The sequence below is a fragment of the Protopterus annectens genome, chromosome 14.part0 (assembly GCF_019279795.1).
Source record: "Protopterus annectens isolate FY-2018-M chromosome 14.part0, PAN1.0, whole genome shotgun sequence".
Classification (NCBI taxonomy): Eukaryota; Metazoa; Chordata; order Ceratodontiformes; family Protopteridae; genus Protopterus; species Protopterus annectens.
In genome coordinates this window covers 113,931,235-113,954,849 of record NC_056748.1, presented here as the reverse complement: position 1 = coordinate 113,954,849, position 23,615 = coordinate 113,931,235, and positions in this window count along the sequence as shown.

Sequence of the window (23,615 nt, the reverse complement as noted above, 5' to 3'; positions counted from 1 at the left end):
AATTCCATCTTAATTAGCCAATCCCACAGGGTGGACCTACTTAAGGAATGTATAAAATATGCATTCAAGAAAAAAAAGCTAAGTAGGAGCAAACACGGGTGGGTATTATAAAATAAAACATATTTATTCAACAAGTAAGCACTTTTGTGTCCATCCAGGATACTTCATCAGACATAAATCACAGTAATTATTCAATCAACAATTAAATATCTTCAGTTCAATGATATCTAATGATGTAACAATCAAACAAAATCAAGTTATCCAATCAGGTATCATATACAACCATAGAAACCATTTGCTAAATATTTTCATAAACATTCCCATAAGCCATCTTTCTCCTAACTATAAAATACACATAAAAACATCGGAATAAACAGAAGTAAGATTAAAACCCTATATTGTCAAAGAGTAACATATAGGTATGTGTATAACATACAAATCAGTTATGTTTATGAGTCAAAACTGACTATAGGCAAAAGCAGCTAAAAAATATGTTCACTCGACAAGTTTCCCAAAAAATATATAATCATATATATAATAGGTGCATACCTTATGTTGACCAAATATACATCAAATTCCTGAACAATCCAAAAACAGATGCTGAAGATTAAAGCTACTCAAAGCACTATATTCCACTGAAATGAACAAAGAAGCCAGCTGTGACCAATAGATGCTAGCATAATGCTTAGCTGCCTTCAATAAAGTGTATAAAACATCTAGTGAAACAATATATCCACAATAAAAACTAAATATCTACAACATTAATATAATAAATAGAATAATTTAAAATAGTGAATAAATATATCAAAACTACACTAAAATGCTATACTAAGACAAATGTGTAACCCAAACCTAAATAATCACAACATACCTATACATCAATGGGTTAATGGTTTATTGAGAAGAAAGAGTTTTAAGGAAATCTTATCATTTAATCCATAAAACGTTTCAGCTTGGAACCTAATAATCCATTTAACTTAAGCACATTCTGTGATATTCCTAATATCACCCAACCTTGGCATTCTATGGATAAGTTCCAAAATCATAAAATGAAATTTATGCCTAAAATCATTTTGAGAGACATGTTTGGCTAGTGTGTTCATATCATCTCCTTTCTCTATTGCAAATAAATGTTCTCTTACTCTGTCTCTTAGTGCACAATTGGTTTTGCCCACATAAAAGACTGGACATGCTGCACAATAAGCTAAATAAATAACATCCCTTGTCCTACAATCTGCATAATGAAAAAACTCAAAAACTTGTTTGTGAGGGACGAACAAACATATAATTATTAGACATTTACGGGCAGAAATGACAGGGCCTACATACAAAATTCCCATAGCTCTGTAAATCTAACTTAATCCCAATGTTGTTCTCATAACAAAGAAGCCTTTTAGAGATGTATTGTTTTTATAGGTGAAGCTGGGGGCTTCACCCACTATCCCTTTCAGCTTATCATCTGCAACCAAAATGTTCCAATTTTTGCTTATAACTTCACAAATAGCTCTGTTATTTGAAGTATAAGGAATGACCATCTTAGGGCCTTTGAGTCTATGAGGTCTACTACTTTTGTCATCACAAGGAATGGATCTCATATCACTGAAAAGAGGTTTGCCTCTGTCCTCCCTATCAACATATCTCCCATCAAATAATGGGTCACATTCACAAGGTCTATATCCTCTCTTTACAAAATCCTTCTCTAAGATCTTTAAAGCCTCTTCACAAGTTTCCATTTTACTAGTCAACCTAGGAACCCTTAGACCTTCATTTATTTCAGTAGAATATAGTGCTTTGAGTAGCTTTTATCTTCATCGTCTGTTTTTAGATTGTTCAGGAATTTGATGTATTATTTGGTTAACATAAAGTATGTACCATTTGATTATATATTTTTTGGGAAACGTGTTTTGTGAATGCATTTTTTAGCTGTATTTGCCAATAGTCAGTTTGGCTTGATTCACATGAAACATAACTGATTCATATGTTATGTACATACCTATATGTTACTCTCTGACAATGTAGGATTTTAGTCTTATTTCTGTTTATTCTGATGTTTTTATGTGTATTTTATATTTAGGAGAAAGATGGTTTATGGGAATGCTTATGAAAATATTTAGTAAATGGTTTCTATGGTTGTGTGGAAAATGTGCCAAAAGCAGGACAAGTAAACTGTAAAAGGAGATAGTGGAAGACAACCAGAGTAGAATCCACTTTTTAATGAAGTGTCCTACTGTGTACTTTACTCTACTCTGGTTGTCTTGCAGTGCCTTCTTTTACAGTTTCTATGGTTGCATATGATACCTGATTGGATGATTTGATTTTGTTTGATTATGTCATTAGATATCATTGAACTGAAGGTATTTAATTGTTGATTGAATAATTACTGTGATTTATGTCTGATGAAGTGTCCTGGATGGATGCAAAAGTGCTTACTGGTTGTATATATACATTTTATTTTATAATACCCAGCCGTGTTTGTTCTGACTTCGTTTTTTTTTTTTTTTTTTTTTGTTACTTTGTTTGTTTTTTATATTTTGAGTGACTTAGTGGAACTTTATCCGTGTGGGATTTCTGTTTTTTGAAAATATGCATACAGCCTACATTCTGATTTTCCCTTGATACATCAAGACCATTGGCGTAGAGACTTGGAAATTTAACTAACATACTGCTAGGGGCTTCTGCAGCTATTCTACATCTGTATGTGCTAGAGGCTGAAGTCAATGCTGCTGGTGCTGCTGACAATAGGCCTAGGCTGAGAAGGAGAAGAGTGTTCAGGCCCAGGGTAATCTTTCAAGTGCTGCATGAGCTGGAGATTGCAGAGCAGTACAGAGTGGACAGGGACACATTACAAGAACTCTGTGATCTCTGCCACCCAAAACTCAGAGCTAGAGCTAACAGGGGGAAACCCATCCCACTGGAAACTAAGGTATGTGTAGCCCTTAGGATATTAGCTACAGATACTTTTCAAAGATGAACTGGGGATACAATGGGGGTGTCACAAGCATCAGCATCCAGGGTAATCCACCAGTTCCTGGATGCTATGCTGCTACATGCCAGTGAGCACATATATTTTCTCCTGTCCCCTGAGGAGAGGGCCAGCAATATGCAATGGTTCTACCATGTAGCACACTACGTTGAAGTACTGGATGCCATAGATTGCACTCATGTACACATCAAGGCACCACCTGGTGAGCAGGGTACAATCTACATTAACCACAAGGGATACCACTCCATCAACTGCCAAGTCGTGTGCAATGCCCATGGGATTATCATGAATGTGTGTGCTGGCAACCCTGAAAATTACCATGGCTCTCATATGTGGCACACATCACAGCTGTAACAGATGTTTGCTGGGGGGGGGGGCATTCCACATGGCCTATTACTGGGGGATGCTGGCTATACTCTGGAACGGTGGATGATGACACCCATCAGAAATGCACACACATCCACAGAAGAATGTCATAATTAGGCATACACACAAACTAGAAACATCATAAAACATTTGTTTGGCCTTCTGAAGTCACAGTGCCGGTGCCTAGATATATCCTATGGAGCCTTGCAGTATACTCCAGGCACATGTACACAAATGTTCACACTATATGCTATGCTCCACTATCTGATCATGCGGAAATAGCTGCAGCAGGATCATCAAGGGGAAAGCACACACATCCCCCCACCCACACCTAGGTCACCACAGCCACAGTCACAGGAGGACTAGAAGGAGGAACCCCCAGCTGATGTCCCTGTAGAAAGACATAGGCATGCTCAGTATGCCCTTGCTTTGGCTAAGAGACATTGCATAACACATTCACTGACCACTTAGATACCTTTCTCTTCCTCAAATACATTTATTTTTTATTTTATTTTTATTTTTTTATTTTACATTTGTTAACCGGGCTAGTGTAACTGAATATATTTCCATTTTCAGTAGAGGCCCAGGGAGAAAAGCTCCAAAAGTAGCACAAAAAATATCATATGCAGTTATATAACAATGAAAGTAGAAAGGAAATTAAAATACAAAAAAGGAATCTTTATGAGAAGTACTACCACTAAGAAGGATTGAGTATATAGGATAATATAAGTCATTTTACAACATGATGTTGTTGTTGTGTCTTTTGGCTTTTCCCGGTTAGGGGTCGCCACAGCGGAACTCTGGTCTGCTAATGATTGGCAATAGATTTTTATGTGCCGAGTTGCCAGCCCTGACGCACAACCTTCAACAAAGTTACGCCCATTCACGCATGTCTCCACACAGAAGACACTCTAGCTGAGAATCAAACAGGACAACGTCTTACTGTGAGATGACAATGCTACCGCAGCACCACCACCGCAGATATTTGAGGTAATTTAAAGTTCATTGATAGATTAAATAAATACCGGAAGTTATATTAATCTTGCTAGTGACAGTTTCTGCTTACAGAGGGGTAAGCAGTATGAAATTTTGTATCCAGAGGCAGTGTGAAGATAGAAGTAGGGAAAGGCTGAAGATTAGTCAGGGTTACTGCAAGGACATAACCAGTGTGTTTTTAGGTGTCTTTTGAGCTTTTGCTTAAAGAGTGACAGTGAAGGTAGTAGAGTTAGATCAACTAGTAGAAGGTTCCAGTTTTTCCAGCAGTATTGGAGAAAAGGGAGTCACCTGCCAAGTTGATGGACTTGCTTATGCTAGCAAGCAGTTTGCTAGAAGAGCGTAGGGAATTGAGATTATTATAGGGGATAATGAGGTTAGAGAGTATAGGAGTATTTTTTGGTTGGTAAAAGATCTTATGGGCAAAGATAAGTTGGGAAAAAAATCAGAATGTTTTGTAGTTTAAGCCAATCTAGCTGCTTTAGATTCTGACAGTGGTGAGTTCAAAATGCATTACCAGTGGCAAATCTGGCAATGTTGTTGTAGGAGCTGGCTAGTTTGAGAAGATTATTTTTTTTTAGGTTAGTATAAATAGGTGAGGCGTAAAGAAGAGTTGAGATTAAATGAGACTGGGCAATAGTGGTTCTAGCTGTTGGAGTTAAGAAGGGTTTGATTCTATACAAGGAGCCCATTTTTCTGTTTACTGTTTGTATGGTGTTATTTATATGGCTATTGAAGTTAAGGTTATTGTCGATTGTGACTCCTAACAGTTTGGTGGTAGAGTCGGGGGATATAAGGGTGCCGTTGTTGGATTTGACTGAGAAGTCTATAGGAGAGGACCTACTGGTAGGTGTAAAGAGTAGGAGCTTAGTTTTTTTGGCGTTCAAATGCAGGCAGAGTTTCAAGAACCAAGCCTCTACTGAGTTGAATACCTTCTGAGTTAGTGAATGTAGTTCTGAAATGGAGTTGGCAGAACATATAAGCGTGGAATCATCGGCATATTGTATACAGATGGCTTGAGGGATTGCTAGATGAAGGTTACTGATGAATAATGAAAAAAGAAGAGGTCCTAAAGTGGAGCCCTGAGGGACTCCAAGGGTGACTGGCAGGTGGCATGATAGTTTGTTCTCCCAGAGAACTGCCTGTTGCCTATTGTTGAGGTAGGACTTAAACCATCATATAGCTTGGGTATCTAGAGAAAGAGATTCAAGTGTATTTATAAGCAGGGGGTGGATTACCATATCAAAAGCCTTTGAAAGATCGATGAAGAGTGCAGAAGAGAGGATGTTGTTATTACAGTTCTTATTAATGGAGTCGGTGAAAGATAGGAGAGCGGTGGTGGTACTATGAAATGGCCTAAAGCCATGCTGGCAGTTAGCCAGTATGTTGTGTTTAGTTAAGTGGTCTAATAGCTGATGGTGAATGCATTTTTCCATGACTTTTGCTAAGGGTGATAGTAGAGCTATCGGTCTTAGTTAGAGTAATCGTTAGATTTACCACCTTTATGTAGGGGGATAATGTGGGAGATTTTCCAAATGTCTGGGATGGTTCCCTCATTAATGGTTCTGTTTATCAGGATGGATATAGGAAAGGCAACTACTTTGGCTGCTTTTTGCAAATATTCAGAAGATAAATGGTCTGCTGAAGGAGTACAAGGCATAAGTTTTAGTATAATTTTATAAATGAGAGTGGTAGAGATGGGTTGAAATTGGAATGTTGGTAAAGATCCAGGTATAGACGTAGAGAGACTTGTGTTGCCAGTGGAAAGCTGACTGGCTGGAGATTGTATGGTCTCAGAGAAGTAGGTGTTGAAGTTGTTGGCAGTTTGATGTGGGGCATTATGATCAGCGCCTTGAGGGGATGGTGTACTAGAGGGGCCAGGGTGAAGGAGTCTATTTATGCTAGTCCAAAATTTCTGTGGATTATTTTGGTGCATTTGCTGTAGTTTACAATAGTAGTTCTTTTAGTTAGTGGGTATAGCTTTTTTTGCTATATTTCTCAACTGTGTAAAAGTTTGTTGTTCAGGGGTAGTTCTGTTAGCTCTCCACTTAGCCCATGATTTGTTCCTAAGTAGAATTTTCTGTCTGGTTTCTTTTGAAAGCCAGGGGGCTGGTTTGGACTTAGATCGTTTAGGTGCGTGCTCATCGAGGATTGCTCGAAATTTAGAGTTACAATATTTAACAGCCTCTTCAAGTGGGAGAATTTTTAGAGGATTCCAGTCACAGGCATTTAGTTCATTTTGGAATAGTACAGGGTTAAAGTGTTTTTTGGTTTGTGATATCCTATAAGTAGGGGTGTTAGAAATATCATTCTTTTGTCTTATAATGTAAGTTAGAGTATGATCACTTACATCATCGGGTAGTGCTCCTACATTATAAGTTTGTGGATGTTTATTAATAAGTATCCAGTCTAAGGTGCTCTCTTTTTTGGTTGGTTTGTTAATTCTGGTTGTTGAGGTGATAGTTTGACTAAAGCCATAAAGATTAATATTAGTACTGAAAGTTTTCCAGTCAGTATTGAAGTCATCTAGTATTATTGTTTCTTGTGGGTAAGTTGAGGACACCCAGCTTAGAATATCTTCTATTGTATTGCTGTTATTGCTGGGGGGTAGGTAGATACAGATGATGTAAAGGGATTTGCTAGGGTTGAGTTGAAGTCTGGAGATGAGGACTTCAGCCTTACTGTCCAGAGGTGGGTTATAAGTTATAGAGGAGATCTCTAGGCCATTTTTAAATAGGAGTACTACTCCCCCACCCTTATGTTTTAAGCGGTCTTGTCTCAATATGTTATAGCCTGGGGGGATTATTTCATTATCCTTAGTTCTAGGTTTTAACCAAGTTTCTGTAAGGCAAAAGATGTCAAAGAAATGAATATCAAGGAAGGCATGGAGATGGGCTACTTTGTTGTTAATACTGCGGATATTGAGATGTCCTATTAGTAAAGAGTTGGAGAGTCTGGTGTGGGTAGGAAGGGTTGAGGGTGTGGTGCAGTGAATATTTACTGTAGAGGCATTGGTTTGGCTGGGATTAGGGTGGATGTCACCATCTTTTAAGGTGGGGTTCTTTAGCTTAGAAACTGGGTTAAATGTATAGCTAGTTTGAAGTTTCACTTTCCTTACTAAAAGGTTATTGTACTTAATATGGGTGAGTTGATGAAATTTAGCTAGCAGATAGCAGGGAGTGGAGATAATGTTTATGTGAATATGGATGAGGGAAATATCATGAATGGTTGTTTGTTTTGGAGAGTAGTTAAGGTGGAAGTAATCCACCTTTCCAAAACAGGTTAGGAGATAGGCTGAGCTGAAGGCAGGTATAAGTGTGGATAAGAGTATTAAGTTGGTTAAGATAACTTTTGTTGTAGTCTGCATTTTGTTATGGATACCTACACAAAATGCAATAGAGGTATACTGGGATAAGATAATAAAGAACTAGTAAGTGTATATATTACAATTGATGCCAGGCAACTCACACAGCCTGCACCTATCCATGTATTGGCTGTGTACTGCTAGCATCAGACAGAATCAACCATGAACTAAAGTTTTGTCAACTGCTGCATTTGCAAGGTATGGTCTGAACCTAGACTGTACATGGCATATCCTTGTATCTATTACTTTGGTACAATATGCAAGTATATAGTGGTGTTTTTTCAGAGAACTTAAATTAACTTGTGACTACAGGCACCTATATTACTAATATGCTTCCATATGTAATTAGGAGGCACCAGGCATGAAACCCTCACACAGTCCTACATTAGTGGGATGCTGGCACATTATTCAGGAGAGAAGTAAGAAAGTAAGACAAGACATTGCAGTTTCTGACTTCAGACTTATTTGTAACCTAACAGTAAGTGTGGTTTGTTCCCCCACCCTCAAAAATAGGATTGCCCCCTTGTAACTGCCATAACAGTAACTCAGCTATGCTACTCCCAAACCAACAGTATATGCTTGTTTATGTTACAGTTATTATTCATCATATTTTCAGGACACTTTTTTTAAATATTTGATTATACATTGTATGTGTTAGGTAACTGATGAATTACAGCAAACACATACTTGTAATGCAGAGAGATGTGTATTTGTACCATAATTACAACAGGTTGTGTGACTGCTAACTGCTCTATGTACAAAGATAATACAGAGACGTACCTGTACAATATACAATGCATGGTTTGATAGCAGTTTACATTTTTATGCAAGTGGTTGTGCGATGAAAGACCCCAGGTCCAGCAAGCTGCTTCTGTGGCCAAAAGGATTAAGGCAGCCATCCTGCTTGGTGAAGCTGTATTGCTGTTGACGGTTCCAATCCTGATATAAATAGAAGTACTGGAGGTGTACTGACAATAGCTAGTGTGTTTTATAGTCTGTGACTCTGTGCCCAATGCTGTTAACAGCTTTGTCTTGTTTTAATTCCATATTTGCACTGTGCGCTGCATGTATAAAACATTTTTGATAAGGCTTAGGTGGTTTACGTGTAGTGCAGGATTGGAGAAATGGAGACGAAGGAAATATGTTTTATGTCAGACTGTCAACTACAGGCACCAGATACATTCAATTATTGCCACTAGTAAGTGGGAAATTCCAGCGTAGAGTAGAGATAGGAGTGGGCTGTAGAAGCAGGTATATATTACATAATAGTAAGTCTCAAATGTGAGCAAAGCACCTCATGTTTGTGCACTGCTTACTGACATGCAAACAGGTAAAGAGGCAAATGGCATGCATGTATACTTAGTTAACCATAGCACAAATCCAATGCTTCTCATGCTATTGCAGTATATACATACATATGATATGACCTTAGTACCCTATCATTCTCAGACCCTATTTCTTACCTAAGACTACATGTGTAAATATTGCAAATTGAGGGCACAATAGAAGTATATGTACCTATACTGACAATCCATCCACTTGTTTCCCCCACTAGCAAAAACACCAACAATCACAACAACCCTGGACTACATGATTTTTCTACACATATATCAACTACTGTATAACTTGCAATATATAATGTTTTGTACTTACTCATGGACAGGTCCAATTGGTGGTTGTCACAAACTTACCCATCTATATGCATACAAACAAATATAATCAATAAGGGTATTGTCATTACACAGCTAGGCTACTAAACAATATTCATCTGCTAGGCTACTAGCTTCAGATGACACTAAGAAGCAATGTGACTATACAGGCCTCCCAAGCTGTTGTTCAACACATGGCTTGATAATGTCATCTAGTATAAGTTCATCTGTAGTCTTACATAAATCATACTTGTGCCATGATGCATGCATTAAGTACTGTGTTCTGTAGACACTATAACTAGATAGGTAGGTTTTCTAATCTCAATGCAGTCAAGTTTGTGTGTATTAACAAGAGTGGAAGTGTGTATCCCAATATGATTTCCCAAATTACATGTTTTTCCATTGTTCTGCTGCTTGCACACACATCCATTCCAAGCAGGCCTCCAAACACTGGTCACCCACATGGCCTGTTGATGTCATTTACTTTAAGATCACTTGCAGTCCTATTAAACTCAGACTTGTGCTGTGGCATGTGAATTAAGTGTCGTGACTTGGAGTATGTAAACCTAGATAGGTCAACCTTCTAGCCTCACTGCACCCAACTTGCTGTGTGTGTGTGTGTGTGTCTCCAGAAAGAAGATTGGAAGTGTGCATCCCACACTGCCTTTTCAAATGGCATGGTTTTCCACTGTTTTTCTGCTTGCACAAACATCCAGTCGAAGCAGGCATCCAAACACTTGTCCCCCACATGGCCTTCTGATGTCATTTTCTATAAGATCACCTGCAGACCTAGTGAAATTGGACTTGTGCTGTTGTGTGTGCTTTAAGTGCTGTGGTCTTTAGTATGTAAACCTAAATAGGTAAGGGTTCTAGTCTCACTGCAGCCAACTAGGTGTGTGTGTCTTTCTATAAGGAAAGATGAAGTGTGTATCCCACACTGACTTCTCAAATGGCATGGCTTTGTACTGTTTTGGTGCTTGCACAGACGCCCAGTCAAAACAGCTTTCTGAACTCTTGTACCCAACATGGCCTGATGATGTCATGTACTATAAGATCACCTGCAGGCCTGTTAAATTTAGATTTGTGCTGTTACATGTGCATTAAGTACTGTGCTCTGTAGTCTGTAAATCTGGAGAGGTAGGGGTTTTATCCTTACTGCAGCCAACTTGGTGTGTGTGTGTGCGTGTGTGTGTGTGTTTGTGTGTGTGTGTGTGTGTGTGTGTGTGTGTGTGTGTGTGTGTGTGTGTGTGTGTGTGTGTGTGTGTGTGCATGTGTGTGTGCATTCCCATAAGGAAGGTTGTGTGTATCCCACACTGACTTCTCAAATGTCCAGTGAAAGTAGGCCTCCAAACTCTTCTCCACACACGGCCTGCTGATGTCATTTACTATAAGATCTCCTGCAGTCCAGTTGCAGTCTGACTTGAGTTGTGGTATGTGGATTAAATACTTTGCTCTGTAGTCTATAAACCTAAATAGGTAGGGGTTCTATTCTCACTGCAGTCAACTGTGTATATGCATGTTGGTGGATGTTACACAGAGTATTTTACAGTAGCGTATGGAACACTGTCCTCTTGTCTACAAAAGACACTGCTGATGTCATAAGAGATATCAGATTATTGGATATATATATACATCACAACAGGCCATGGTCACACACTGTCCTGACAGACAGGTAGATGTCACCTCATCCTATATAAGACAGACAACAATGACATTCCTGTTATTGTACATCTATTGGAAATGGTGATAGACAGGTTGACATATTAGATCACACAGGAGTCCCCGTTGACTATGATGCTTATGGATGATACTGTGATCTATACTGAGAGTAGGGAACAGTTTGATTGAATGTTGATGTCTGTGGAGTCACAGAGACCTGGTTCAAGGCTGCAGTAAGTACTAAGGCCTTGCAAGGCTACAATGCCTTCCAAATATCCAGACAGCACATGGAAGTTGTGTTAACCACAGGAGTTGTCATATCTATTTACACTGAAGATAATTGTGCTTCAAGACTGGTTACAGAAGATAATTATATGGAGTTATTCTACATCCTATGTACTGTGGATAGGAAACCCCTTCATGCTACCACCATTACTAGGTCACCATCCATAAACACGAAATGCCACACAGACTATTTATTACTACATGGAACAATTAAAGTAGAACAAAACAACCCAGTCAGGGGTGAGTGAAATTATTCACCAATTGATCAGGATAATTACAGGACAACAAACTCACTTGCACAATATTACCTGGAATTTGTGAACTGAAATGTCATGGAACAAATAGTGCACCACCCCACAAGGTTGTCTCATATTCTAGACCTGTTCCTCAACAATATGAGTGAGCAATGTAATGGCACACGTGTAGTGCCTGCACTGTTAATCCAACCATAAAGCAGTATGTTGTGAAGTAGATATAGCTACTGAACTCCCTAAAGGAGGAGTCAGGTTCAAAAATGTCATCCAAGGTAACTATACCCTCCCAAGGTATGGTCTAATCCATATCTAAGCCCCAGTTTCCACAAAGGACATCGACAGCTATAGTAAGTTTCTCCCTGATGACCTGCCTACTCATCTACACAAATGTATACACAAAACCATGCCTGATAAGCTCAAACAAAGATCCTCCAGAAAATAGAAACCATACTAGTGGATGTCTGTCATTACTACATTATACAGCAAGTGAAAGAAGCAGCTGTCTACAAATACAAAACTGAGAATCAGAACTGGAAGACCACTCTTCTCAGCCTAAACAAGCAAATAAGACCTTCAAAAATGCTCACAGAGCAACTATGCTAATAATTTACAAAACATATCCAGCGATAACCATAAGGCTTTCTTTAGCTACATCTGCAAACTGAAATATATATATATATATATATATATATATATATATATATATATATATATATATATATGTATAAACGCAGATGTATTTGGAATTAGTTGTGTATGGTATCAAACACACTGACCCAGTGTAAATTCCAAACCTGCTAGCAGACACTTTTGTCTGAAAAGTGTCTCCGCTCCCACCACCAAACCTACCACAAACCATGTGTGCAACATCACCTCCAACCTGTGGTATCTACAAAGAGAAAGTCATCACTGTCCTCTCCAAGACTAACAGCACAGTCTCCATGGTAATAGATGGCATTCTGGGCTGTGTTCTTCATGTGCTTCAAAAGTGAGCTACTCCCCTAGGCACCATATTCAACCACAGTCTGAATGCTGCTGTTGTCTACACTGAATTGAATGCAGTGACCATTTTCCAACCACACAAGAGATGATTAGTAAAATACAAGTGTAATTATAGGCCCATAACTTTATTCAACCTCTGCTGTAAGGCAATGGAAACAATCTGCATGCATCTCAGACACAAAGTCATACTTGACCACCTAACACTAGATGTGTTCCAGTTAGGTGTTTTCAAGGGTAGTTTGTGGCTGCAAAATCTAGTGAGATTCAAGACTGTGTCCAGACACATACACAAAGTCAAAGCTGTGCATACATCCTATTGTAAGATGGCCAAAGCATTCAACACAATCCAGCATTTATTGTCAGTAGGAAACTAACCAGGGTGAATATTAGATCCTATGTTATCAGTTGGTTTGCAAATGGGATCACAGGACAACAACATTCAATCACAGTGGGAGGCTTCAACTCAAGCAGCAGACATGTCACCTGTGTGATAACAGAAGTGTCGGTGCTGTGGGCCCTCATGTTTGACATGTGCATCTCAGAAATCCAGAACAAAACTGAGGGTCTGTGGCAAACCACCTTTGTCACACCAATGACTGCTGACAAAGCCATGGGTGTTACATCAACTGCACAAAAATGCATCAGCATACGCTATGGTGATAGAAAATGTTCCTGCTTATTATAAAATAACCAAGAATAAATTATTTCCCAATTTTGTATTTATATACCTTGGAACACATGTTGACTGCAACCTGGGTCTACTGTGGGGAGTAAGTCATTCTACATATTACATATGATCAGCAATGGCATTACATCAATAGCAAAATATGTTATCAATTCCCTGTACTAATCTCTCATCAGCTGTATTAATGAATATAATTTTCCCTTTGATATGTATTGCACCAGAGATCTGCACCGACTTGACAGACCTCAGATATTTCTGAGTAATAAAACATCAGAGAGTCTCCAACATGTGTCTTCTGTGGGCAGACTGAAGTAACTGTCATTGTGTGCTGTATCATATAGTAGCTTTGAGGTAGATTATGTATGCCTTACAGGGGTACATGTGGGCAAAATGGGATGAAAATGCTGCACATCCATAACTAATGTGGGACTAGAGTTACCTGATCCAGGGACCTCAATGTACACTATGACATACATAGGACATGCTGGAGAGACAGATACATCTGTCAAAAGTTGTCACTCCTCTGCAGTAGGCTTCAAATTCATGTTAAGCAGAGCACCTCCATTACCCTGTTTAAGCACAGTCTGGATGACTTGCTGTGAAAACATTATCTGCCATGGATCACTGTTGCTTTTCTCCTAGACATGGGTGGTCCTTGCTAGACAATACTTGGCCATGCATTATGTCTGTCACTGAATATTACACCGAGATGTAATTTAATGGCTATGTTTCTAAACACCATCAGGTCAATACCCTAGTCACATCCTATGAACCCCGGAACCTATGGTGATGTACATGCAAAAACTAACATTATACTGTATTACCATTCTGATGTGATTTGTTTTCAGTTCTGACATAGAGACCTGAGCTCTGAATCTGATGGGTTGACTTTAGATGTGCACCCATAAGTGTGTACTAAATAATCCTTAAAGAGAAAACTAAATATATTAATTAGAAATATTTCTTTGTCTGAATTCACAACCCTTACAAAAGCATCCACTATAAAGTAGAGAAATTATTATGCTAGCAACTGTTTAACTGGCTACTTACAATCTAACTGACAGGTACAATTATTAGTTAAATAGCACAAGTGAAGGTAATACATTCATATTATTATAGTCACCTTGTGCATCAGACACAGCTTCAGTATCCCTGAATCCAAAAGATAGACAACAGGGATGTGGCACAGTTATCATCACTTGCATAGGGCATTGTGTGGGGGTGCAGGAGGCCTAGGCTTACACAAAAATTTGGTGAGTATGTGTGTGAGTAAGCAAGGGAAGCAGGCATGATGGACCATGCAAATGCTGTGTGTGTGTGTCTGTAGGTGCTCTCAATGTGACACTGGTGTGTGAGTGTCTGCATGAACAAAGCCAAGCTCAGTCTGTATGTCAGACAGCTGTGAGCTGTGCATGATAGAGCTGACAGTTCATCATTTCCACTGCTGACCATGAGAACTAGCTCTGCCAGGAAATGCACTGGCACCTCCATGTCCAATATCAGATGCTGTGCTACTAACTGAAGGTGACCTGAAGGTGACCCATGTCTGATGTCTGCTGGATGTGCTTCCTTCATGGGAACACCAAGGACCATGCTTCCTTCACGGGAATGCTCATGATCATAACCCCATGGCCTGCTATGTCTGGGTGTGGACAGCATACTCCCTGCTGGAGCAGTGGATGTACTGTGACTATGGCAGCATGATCAGGCATGGCCAATTTGGGTTTCAGCAAATGTAGTTGCTGACCTACATACACGAGGCTGACACTGCCCTCCCAGCAGATGTTCCATCATAGACAATATGCGTTCCATGACAGATATTCTGCACTGCCTTACAGACACATCATCATCATCAGACACATCCCATTCCAATGTGTCATTCAACTTAGCCAGGGAATCAACAACATGGTGTAGGCAGTCACAGATGTCAGACTGCGCTGTATCCATAACATTGAGCATTCTTCTGGAGTTCCTTTCTGAACATGTCTGTGCCTCCGTATTGGTCCTAAAACATATGTCAAGTAACATGTGAAAAGACACCTGAAACAGGTAGGGGAGGGAGAGCAGTCCTCTTCCCAGCACCCCTATTAATCCGCCTGAGTGCCACTTTGCCAACAGTCTGGCTATGGCCAGTGTCAACAGTCACTGAAGCCACAATAGCCACACTTCCCTGGTCAATGTCCTTCCCCTCCAACTGTCCAATATCTATTGCCTCAGTAGACTGGGTTTGCATAGGCATACTTGCTGTGTCTGGTGATAATGGGGGGGGGGGGGTCACTGGATGTCAAGCTCTGTGTCAGATTGCCTCTGCAACCCCCAGCTGTGCCTTACTTTGGCCACCATCATCATCAAATCTGATGAGACAGTGACATCAGGTGACGTAGGGGACACAGAACCACTTCCATGTTCACCTGTAATAAAAGGAAGGAAAACAGAAATACATTAATACCTGCACTAGTATGCTGCAATATATGTTAAGCAATTTATACTGCTGTCACTATTACAGACATTTATACCTCTCAACCTCTTGGAGCAAGAAATGTGGACAAAGCTATGAATAATAGGTGGACAAAGGCCCAAGAACAGGGATCATTGTGATATGTCACCCTTACAAACCTAGAAAGTTGATAGAATAACATTTTTGAAGGATATGCAGCCTAAATGTGAGATCTCTGTCATTATTTTATATCTCCAATCACTAATGACTTGTCAATAATCTCCAGTTGTATTAAATAATAATAATGATAGTAATAATTTGAATTTGTATTCTTTCATCTTTCTAATGGCAACAACTATGAGTGTAGGAGTACCATGGATAAGGTCCAAGGTTCTAATACAGCAGACAACTGCCTTTTTTCAATGGTGTCCCACTTCACATTATAGTCACCAAGAGTTATAGCAGTTGACCTAGAATTTCTTGTATCTTAAGCATTTTCCTGATGGATGACACACTAATATTTTCACCTGTGTACTGATATGATAATATCTGTATTGATTGACTTCTCTTTATTGGTTCCCATCGCACATAGACATTGCCTCTGTTTGCATGATGCAAAGCATTGCACATCATTTTCAAATGTTGCAAAATCCAACAGTGTGAGTTCTAAAAATTGGAATTTGTGGGAAAAGTCATTATAGACTGGTTTTCATCTGCATTATACATGGCTGGTATTCGGGAGATCTTTTAAGATTTTTGTCTCAAAGCTGGGGTGTGCATGAGTCCCAAGTGTTTGTTGGATTCCCGGTGAATGATTATGGTCCCTGGATATTGCAGGAGCACTATCAAGGATCAGATTACAAATTGGATGGACGGAATAGCTTGGTCTAGGATGTGTCCACTGTTACCAAAACAAACGTACCCAACACACTAGTCATAGGTGATTCTATAGTCAGGCACACTGATGTCCCACTCATCAGGCTAAACAAGGAGAAGCTTACTATCAGCTGCCTGTCAGGTGCCAGGATCCACCACATAACCCACACACTCGGGTCACTCCACAAGTACAAATATGACTCTGTCATTGTCCATGTTGGTGTGAACGACCTGAGATGTACCTCCCTGGACTACATGAAAAGAGACATGGAAGACCTCTCCGATCTTGTAGCCCAGGCAGGGATGACCCTAGCCCTGAGTAGCATTCTGCCATCACCCAGAATGATACCGCAGTACAAGGACAAAATGATTGACTTCAACAACTGGCTAAGCTTCTGGTGTCATTCTAAAGGGATCCAGTATCTGTCTGTCTGGGATGACATGGCCGACAGATCACGATGCTTTGCCAGAAATGGCCTGCACCTGTCACCCCTGGGATTCCGGATACTGGCTAAGGTTCTTGCCACCACATAGTGCCTTTTTAGGCAAGGTTCAAATGACAAATTCACCACCATAACAGGAACAGGCAAGCAAAAACTGAGGGTGATGCTACTCAGTGCTAGAAGTCTAAATCTCAAAATGCACTCACTCGAGGCACTCCTTAAAATGGAGAACATCGATATCTGTGCAGTGCTGAGACCTGGTTCAAGGCTCCACCTGCACTTGTCAAACCTTTTATGTGGGCCAAACTTCTAGACAATTCAGATTGCGAATGTCAAAACATTTAGGAGACATTAGGAATGCAAGAGCCCGGGGTGGCATGGTGTATTAAACATGAAGGAAAGGAAATGGATTGACAAATTAGGGGGTTAATTCCCACCTGGATTAAATGATAAACTGTAGGGTTTTCCTTTCTCTTCACGGGTCTTGATACTATTTATGAATCCATTAACAATTCTTAGGTTTGTCCCAAGAAGAAAGAAGTAAAATAATGAGAGAAAAAAAGAATAAAAGAAAAATAGTAAATATGTATAGAATTTATTGTTGTTTGTATGTTTTTTTTTGTATCCATTATTTAGTATTGGACCAGTTTTTCCTTAGACAGGAAATTATGCCATTTGTCTTTAATGATACTGAGTATATATTGCAGTTGTAATACTGCTTCATGTTATATACCACTGATAAAAGCTATCAGCTGAAACCAGTCTGGTTCTTTTAATAAATCTTCACGCTCCCAAGGTGCTGGCTCCCCTTGTGTTTTGTTTCAGACAGCACCCCTGCACTACCAGGCTATAACTCATACCACACTTTTCGGCCATGTAACCTGGACCGGAACACTAAAGGCTGAGGTGTGTCCATATTCATTAAGGATATCCACACCTCCAGGCTAGTTGCTCAGCATAATGCATCCGAGGTTATCCAGGTGCAACTATCTCTGGGCAAAACTGCAATCCAAATTGCAGCTTGCTACAGATCCCCCACCATACCCCAGGATTCCCACTCCTCTTTTCTTGATGTACTGGAAAATATTAGGGTTCAACCAAACACCCTAAGAATGGGTGATTTCAACAACCACACCATTAACTGTGAAAACTACTCATGTACCAACTCCTTTGCTCAACGCTTTCTGGAATTCATAAACTCCAATGCCCTGGATCAACTTATCCGCACCCCCATCAGGGGCAACAATATCCTAGATCTAGTCATTACCAACATGAGTGACCACTGTTCTACACCTGAAGTCAATGCCTCATTGCTCCGATCCACAAAACAGTTTGATGTTCAGTAGAGTAGAAACAACAAACCATAAGCTCAAAAAGTATGTGTAAAACGGCAGTAACAATGCAAAAAATAAATCCAACAGTTTATTTTGTTAAGCTCTTTCTTCCCCATAGAACAGGAACTTCATCAGAACAAACTTCCCTTCCAGGCCAGCCGTTAAAATACAAACCACTTAATTCAGCAATAAAATGTTAATTAACCAATTAAACAATTAAACAATACTTTCTTAAAGAAAAAACATTGTGATTTGAATACATTTCAAACCTATATAAAAACAAACAGAGATATATCATCTTAAAAAACTTATAAAATTTAAAGTGCCAGTGCTTTTTTCTTTAGTACAGGCAATAAAGATAAATAAGCATTAAGTCCTGGTTTTGTCGGTGCATGTAACTTAATAATCCAGTAAAATTCCCTCAAATCAACATCTAATTCCCACCAACCCCCCCCCCCCATGGTTTTGTTTAATAACTTCTAAAATACCAAACATAAGTTTTGAAAAACCGTGACAAGTCGCTGAAGGTTTAGAAAAAGCATTGTTCACATTGCCCTTAGATATAGCATAGGTATGTTCATATATCCTGTGTCTAAATTTCCTCTCAGTTTTGCCAACGTAATAAAATGAACAGGTTTGGCAAATAGCTATGTAAACAATGCCTTTAGTGTCACAATTACCTCTCTGTAAAAAAATACCCTTTTTGTTATCTGCTATGTTTATCACATCATTGTTCAAAACAAATTGACTTTGGTTACAATGTCCACATCTGGTGGTCCCTTTTAATCAAGTGCTCTTAAGTAAAATACAATGTTCAGTAAAATATTTTAAGTTTTTCCCGGCTTTGTAAATAAAATTTGGTGCATTTCCTAAACTATTAAAGATTTCGGAATTCCCTTTAAAAATAACCCAATTTCTTTTAATAATCTCTTTCAATTGCTTTTCTCCATTACCGTAGGTGATTACCATGCTAGTATTAAAATCTTTCTGGATAGAATGTTGATTGTTTTGTTAATGTATAATTTCACCACTAGCCAACAGGGGTTTGTATCTTGACCGCCACCCCCCATAACTTGATCAGCAACATTCTGCAATAAATGGTTCGGATAACCTCTCATTCTGAACATTTCAGTAATAGTAGATACTGCATGCAAAAATATTTCTTTCCTTGAGCACATTCTACCCGCTCTGACCAACTGTCCCTTAAAAATATTCTTTTTTGTGCGGAAAGGGTGACAACTTTGAAAATCTAAATAACTATTAGAAAAAGTGTCCTTCCTATATATTCTAGATTCAAAATTGTTGTGTAATTTGTCTTTGGTAATCGTAACATCTCGATAATTTATCTCCACATCAGAACAGTTGGCAGTAAAACTAAAAAATGTACAAATCTGATTAATATATTGAAGGAAGTTATTAAAATTCTGTTTTGAGTCATTCCACAGGATAAAAATATCATCCAAGAAATGATAATAAGTTAGCCATTTCCGTGAATAAGAACTTGAAAAAATATGTTTTTTCTCCCATGCGTAAAGTACTAGATTGGCGTAAATGGGGGCACATGTGGCCCCCATTGCCACTCCCTGAATTTGCTTATAAAATTCTCCTTCAAAAGTAAAATAATTGTTAAATAGAATATATTCCATTGAGGCCATAATAAAGTTGATCATAGTATCTGGAAGACTTCTGGGTTTCCTTATAGCTTCATAAAACAGATCTAAACCCTCTTTATGTGGAATTGAGGTGAATAAATCCACTACATCTACTGTAGAAAAAATCACATCAACAGTATACCATCTTTCATTAAATTTTGACAAAAAATCCCACGAATCCTTCAGTAAATAGCCCACATTTTTTATAGAGTCTTTCAAGATTCTGTCCACAAAAGTACTAAGAGTGTGTGTAGAACTATTATGTGCTGAAATAATAACCCTGAAAGGAGGTTTGTCAATACAATTGTGGATTTCAGGAATACCGAAGGCTGTGGGTATATGAGGGTGTTCTGTTTTTAAAAAATTATATAGCTCTTCTGAAATAACTTTCTGAAGTAGGGAATCTTCCAGGAAAAATACAATTTTCCTATGTGCTAAATTAATTCCGTTTCTGGACGATGATTGGTATTTCTCTGTATCTGAAAAAAATCAAAGTAAGTTCATTCACATAATCTGTTGAATTGAATAATACAATATCCCCCCTTTATCAGGCTTCATAATTCTATATGTCCTATTTGTTCTTAAGTAATTTAATAAGGTGTATTCATCTCTGCTCAAATTAAATCTTTTGATTGAATTATGTTTGTTCAGTTCATTTTGAATATCCACCTCACATTCCTTTTCAAATGCCATGATTAAGGGATGCAGTGGGGGGTTAAAACAACTTTTCCTTTTAAACATTTGTTTACCAATATGGTGGTTGATGTTGTTTTTAGCCATACCCCCTTCAAACATAATTTTAAAGTTTAATTTTCTAGTGTAAATCTTTAACTCTGTAATTGCATCCACTGTTTCCGTTCTACACGTCAAAATATATTTAAATCCTTTCTTAACAAGGAAAAATATATAGAGTCAATGTCTAAATCTGTGTAATTATACATTTTAAAACCTTCCTTTGACAACGATATACCATTATGTGTCACCTGAATATTGTTTTCATTATAAACTTCCCTTAGCGATGGGTGTTTCTGTACCCCCCGTGATACCCTCTGTTGTAGAACCTGGGTAAATGTGCATCCCCTAAAAAAGCTTTTTGTCTGTTCCTATTCTCTAAGCATTCAGACCTTCTAATGGGGGGAAAATTTGTGTTATAATCGTCCGTTAGATGGTCTTGTTCTCTAACCTCTTCTTCTACCTCAGTATTGTTATGTGATGTATAAGGTCCTGTACCGAAACCAATGTTTGTATTGTTTGCATTGTTAAACCCATTAGGTTCATTAGAGAACCAAAACGGAAAAGGATAAGCATTTTTCTTTTCATATTCATTGTTGTCTCTTAAAAGTTTTTTTCTTTTTGCACTCCAAATTAGTTTTTACACTAAAATCAGCCTTTTCAAAACTTTTTTCATACTGAACCACGTTAAACTCAAACAATAAATCATTTTCAAGCTTTCTATTCATTTTGTCTAAATCTTCCAACATACTATTAATATGTTTGCAATTAATTCTAATAATAAATTCCATTAAATCAAGCCAAAACTATCAAAAAGTTGTAAAAGTTCATCTGTGTCACAATTACTAGTGTTTAAACCATTCAGAAATTTAAATAGTCTAAGCCCTTTAGGTACTTGTTTTTTTCTTTAAACTCTCCTGAAGATACAAATTGTCACATTGGAGAGCACGTACCTTAAATAACAAAAGTTCAAAATCTTTCATTGTAGTATTAAATGTTTGATGCTCATGTCTACAGTCATCCTGTGAATTATCTCCTGGGAACGAAACATCTTTCATAATCCGTTCCCTAAAACTAATAGGTGGCGGGTGTTTAGCTGAAGAGTTGGCCAGCAATTCTTCCTTGTTATTTGATCGTTTGCTATCCTCTAGTGGTTTAGCAGAGAAATCACCTTGGTTGATAGGTCTAAAAGAGAATGTACCAATTTATTTTCTTCGTACGTCTGAGACATTCCGGTGTAGTTTGAAGAAAATCCATTCTTTTATTCAAATCTGTAATTTGCTGTGTCAGTGCCAAAATAAGAACAGTCAAGTCTATATTTTGGGACAATGGGTTGACCGGAGAATGATTAGGATCATCATCTGTTAAGTCTTGTGAACCAGGGTTCCTCCCCCAGTTGTCGGTGATGAAAGCTTCCATAGTTCTGTTGTGTTAAATACAGCCAGTTGAAAGAAAATCGTACCAAAAACGTCAGGATAGAAAGGGCAAAATCAACCCTTTAAACTTCCCAGTCGGTTTAAGATAGAGCTGTGTGGTGCTTCTCAATCAAACAAAAACACAGCAACCAATAAAAAAAAAAGTTTGGAAGGACATCAAATTAACAACCACAAAACAGTTCGATGTCCAGTAGAGTATAAACAACACACCATAAGCTCAAAAAGTATGTGTAAAATGGCAGTAACAAAGCAAAAAATAAATCCAACAGTTTATTTTGTTAAGTGCTTTCTTCCCCATAAAACGGGAACTTCATCAGAACAAACTTCCCCTCCAGGCCAACCATTAAAATACAAACCACTTAATTCAGCAATAAAATGTTAATTAACCAATTAAACAATGCTTTCTTAAAGAAAAAACATTGCGGTTTGAATACATTTCAAACATATATAAAAACAAACAGTGATATATCATCTTAAAAAACTTATAAAATTTAAAGTGTCAGTGCTTTTTCTTTAGTACAGGCAATAAAGATAAATAATCATTAAGTCCTGGTTTTGTCAGTGCATGTAACTTAATAATCCAGTATAATTCCCTCAAATCAACATCTAATTCCCACCAACCCCCCCTAGGGTTTTGTTTAATAACTTCTAAAATACCAAACATAAATTTTGAAAAACCGTGACAAGTCGCTGAATGTTTAGAAAGGGCATTGTTCACATTGCCCTTAGATATAGCATAGGTATGTTCGTATATCCTGTGTCTAAATCTCCTCTCAGTTTTGCCAACGTAATAAAATGAACAGGTTTGGCAAATAGCTATGTAAACAATGCCTTTAGTGTCACAATTACCTCTCTCTTGCTGACGCTAGTTGCTCAGCATAATGCATCCGAGGTTATCCAAGTGCAACTATCTCTGGGCAAAACTGCAATACAAATTGTAGCTTCCTACAGATCCCCCACCATACCCCAGGATTCCCACTCCTCTTTTCTTGATGTACTGGAAAATATTAGGGTTCAACCAAACACCCTAATAATGGGTGATTTCAACAACCCCACCATTAACTGGGAAAACTACTTATGTACCAACTCCTTTTTTCAACACTTTCTGCAATTCATAAACTCCAATGCCCTGGATCAACTTATCCGCACCCCCACCAGGGGCAACAATATCCTAGATCTAGTCATTACCAACATGAGTGACCAGTGTTCTACACCTGAAGTCAATGCCTCATTGGTCCGATCCGACCATAAGCTAATCACCCTAGATATTCACATCATGCCCCCACACCCCACTAAGGAAACCACGGCAAAGAATTTCTCCAAAGCCAACTTCATGCTTCTTAAGACAGAAGTGATGAACTTTATGACACCCATGCAGATGGACAGTTACGACTACTGAATCCTACACAATTGCACTTTATAAGCACTTACACAAGTGCATGGATACTGCTATCCCAAACAGAAC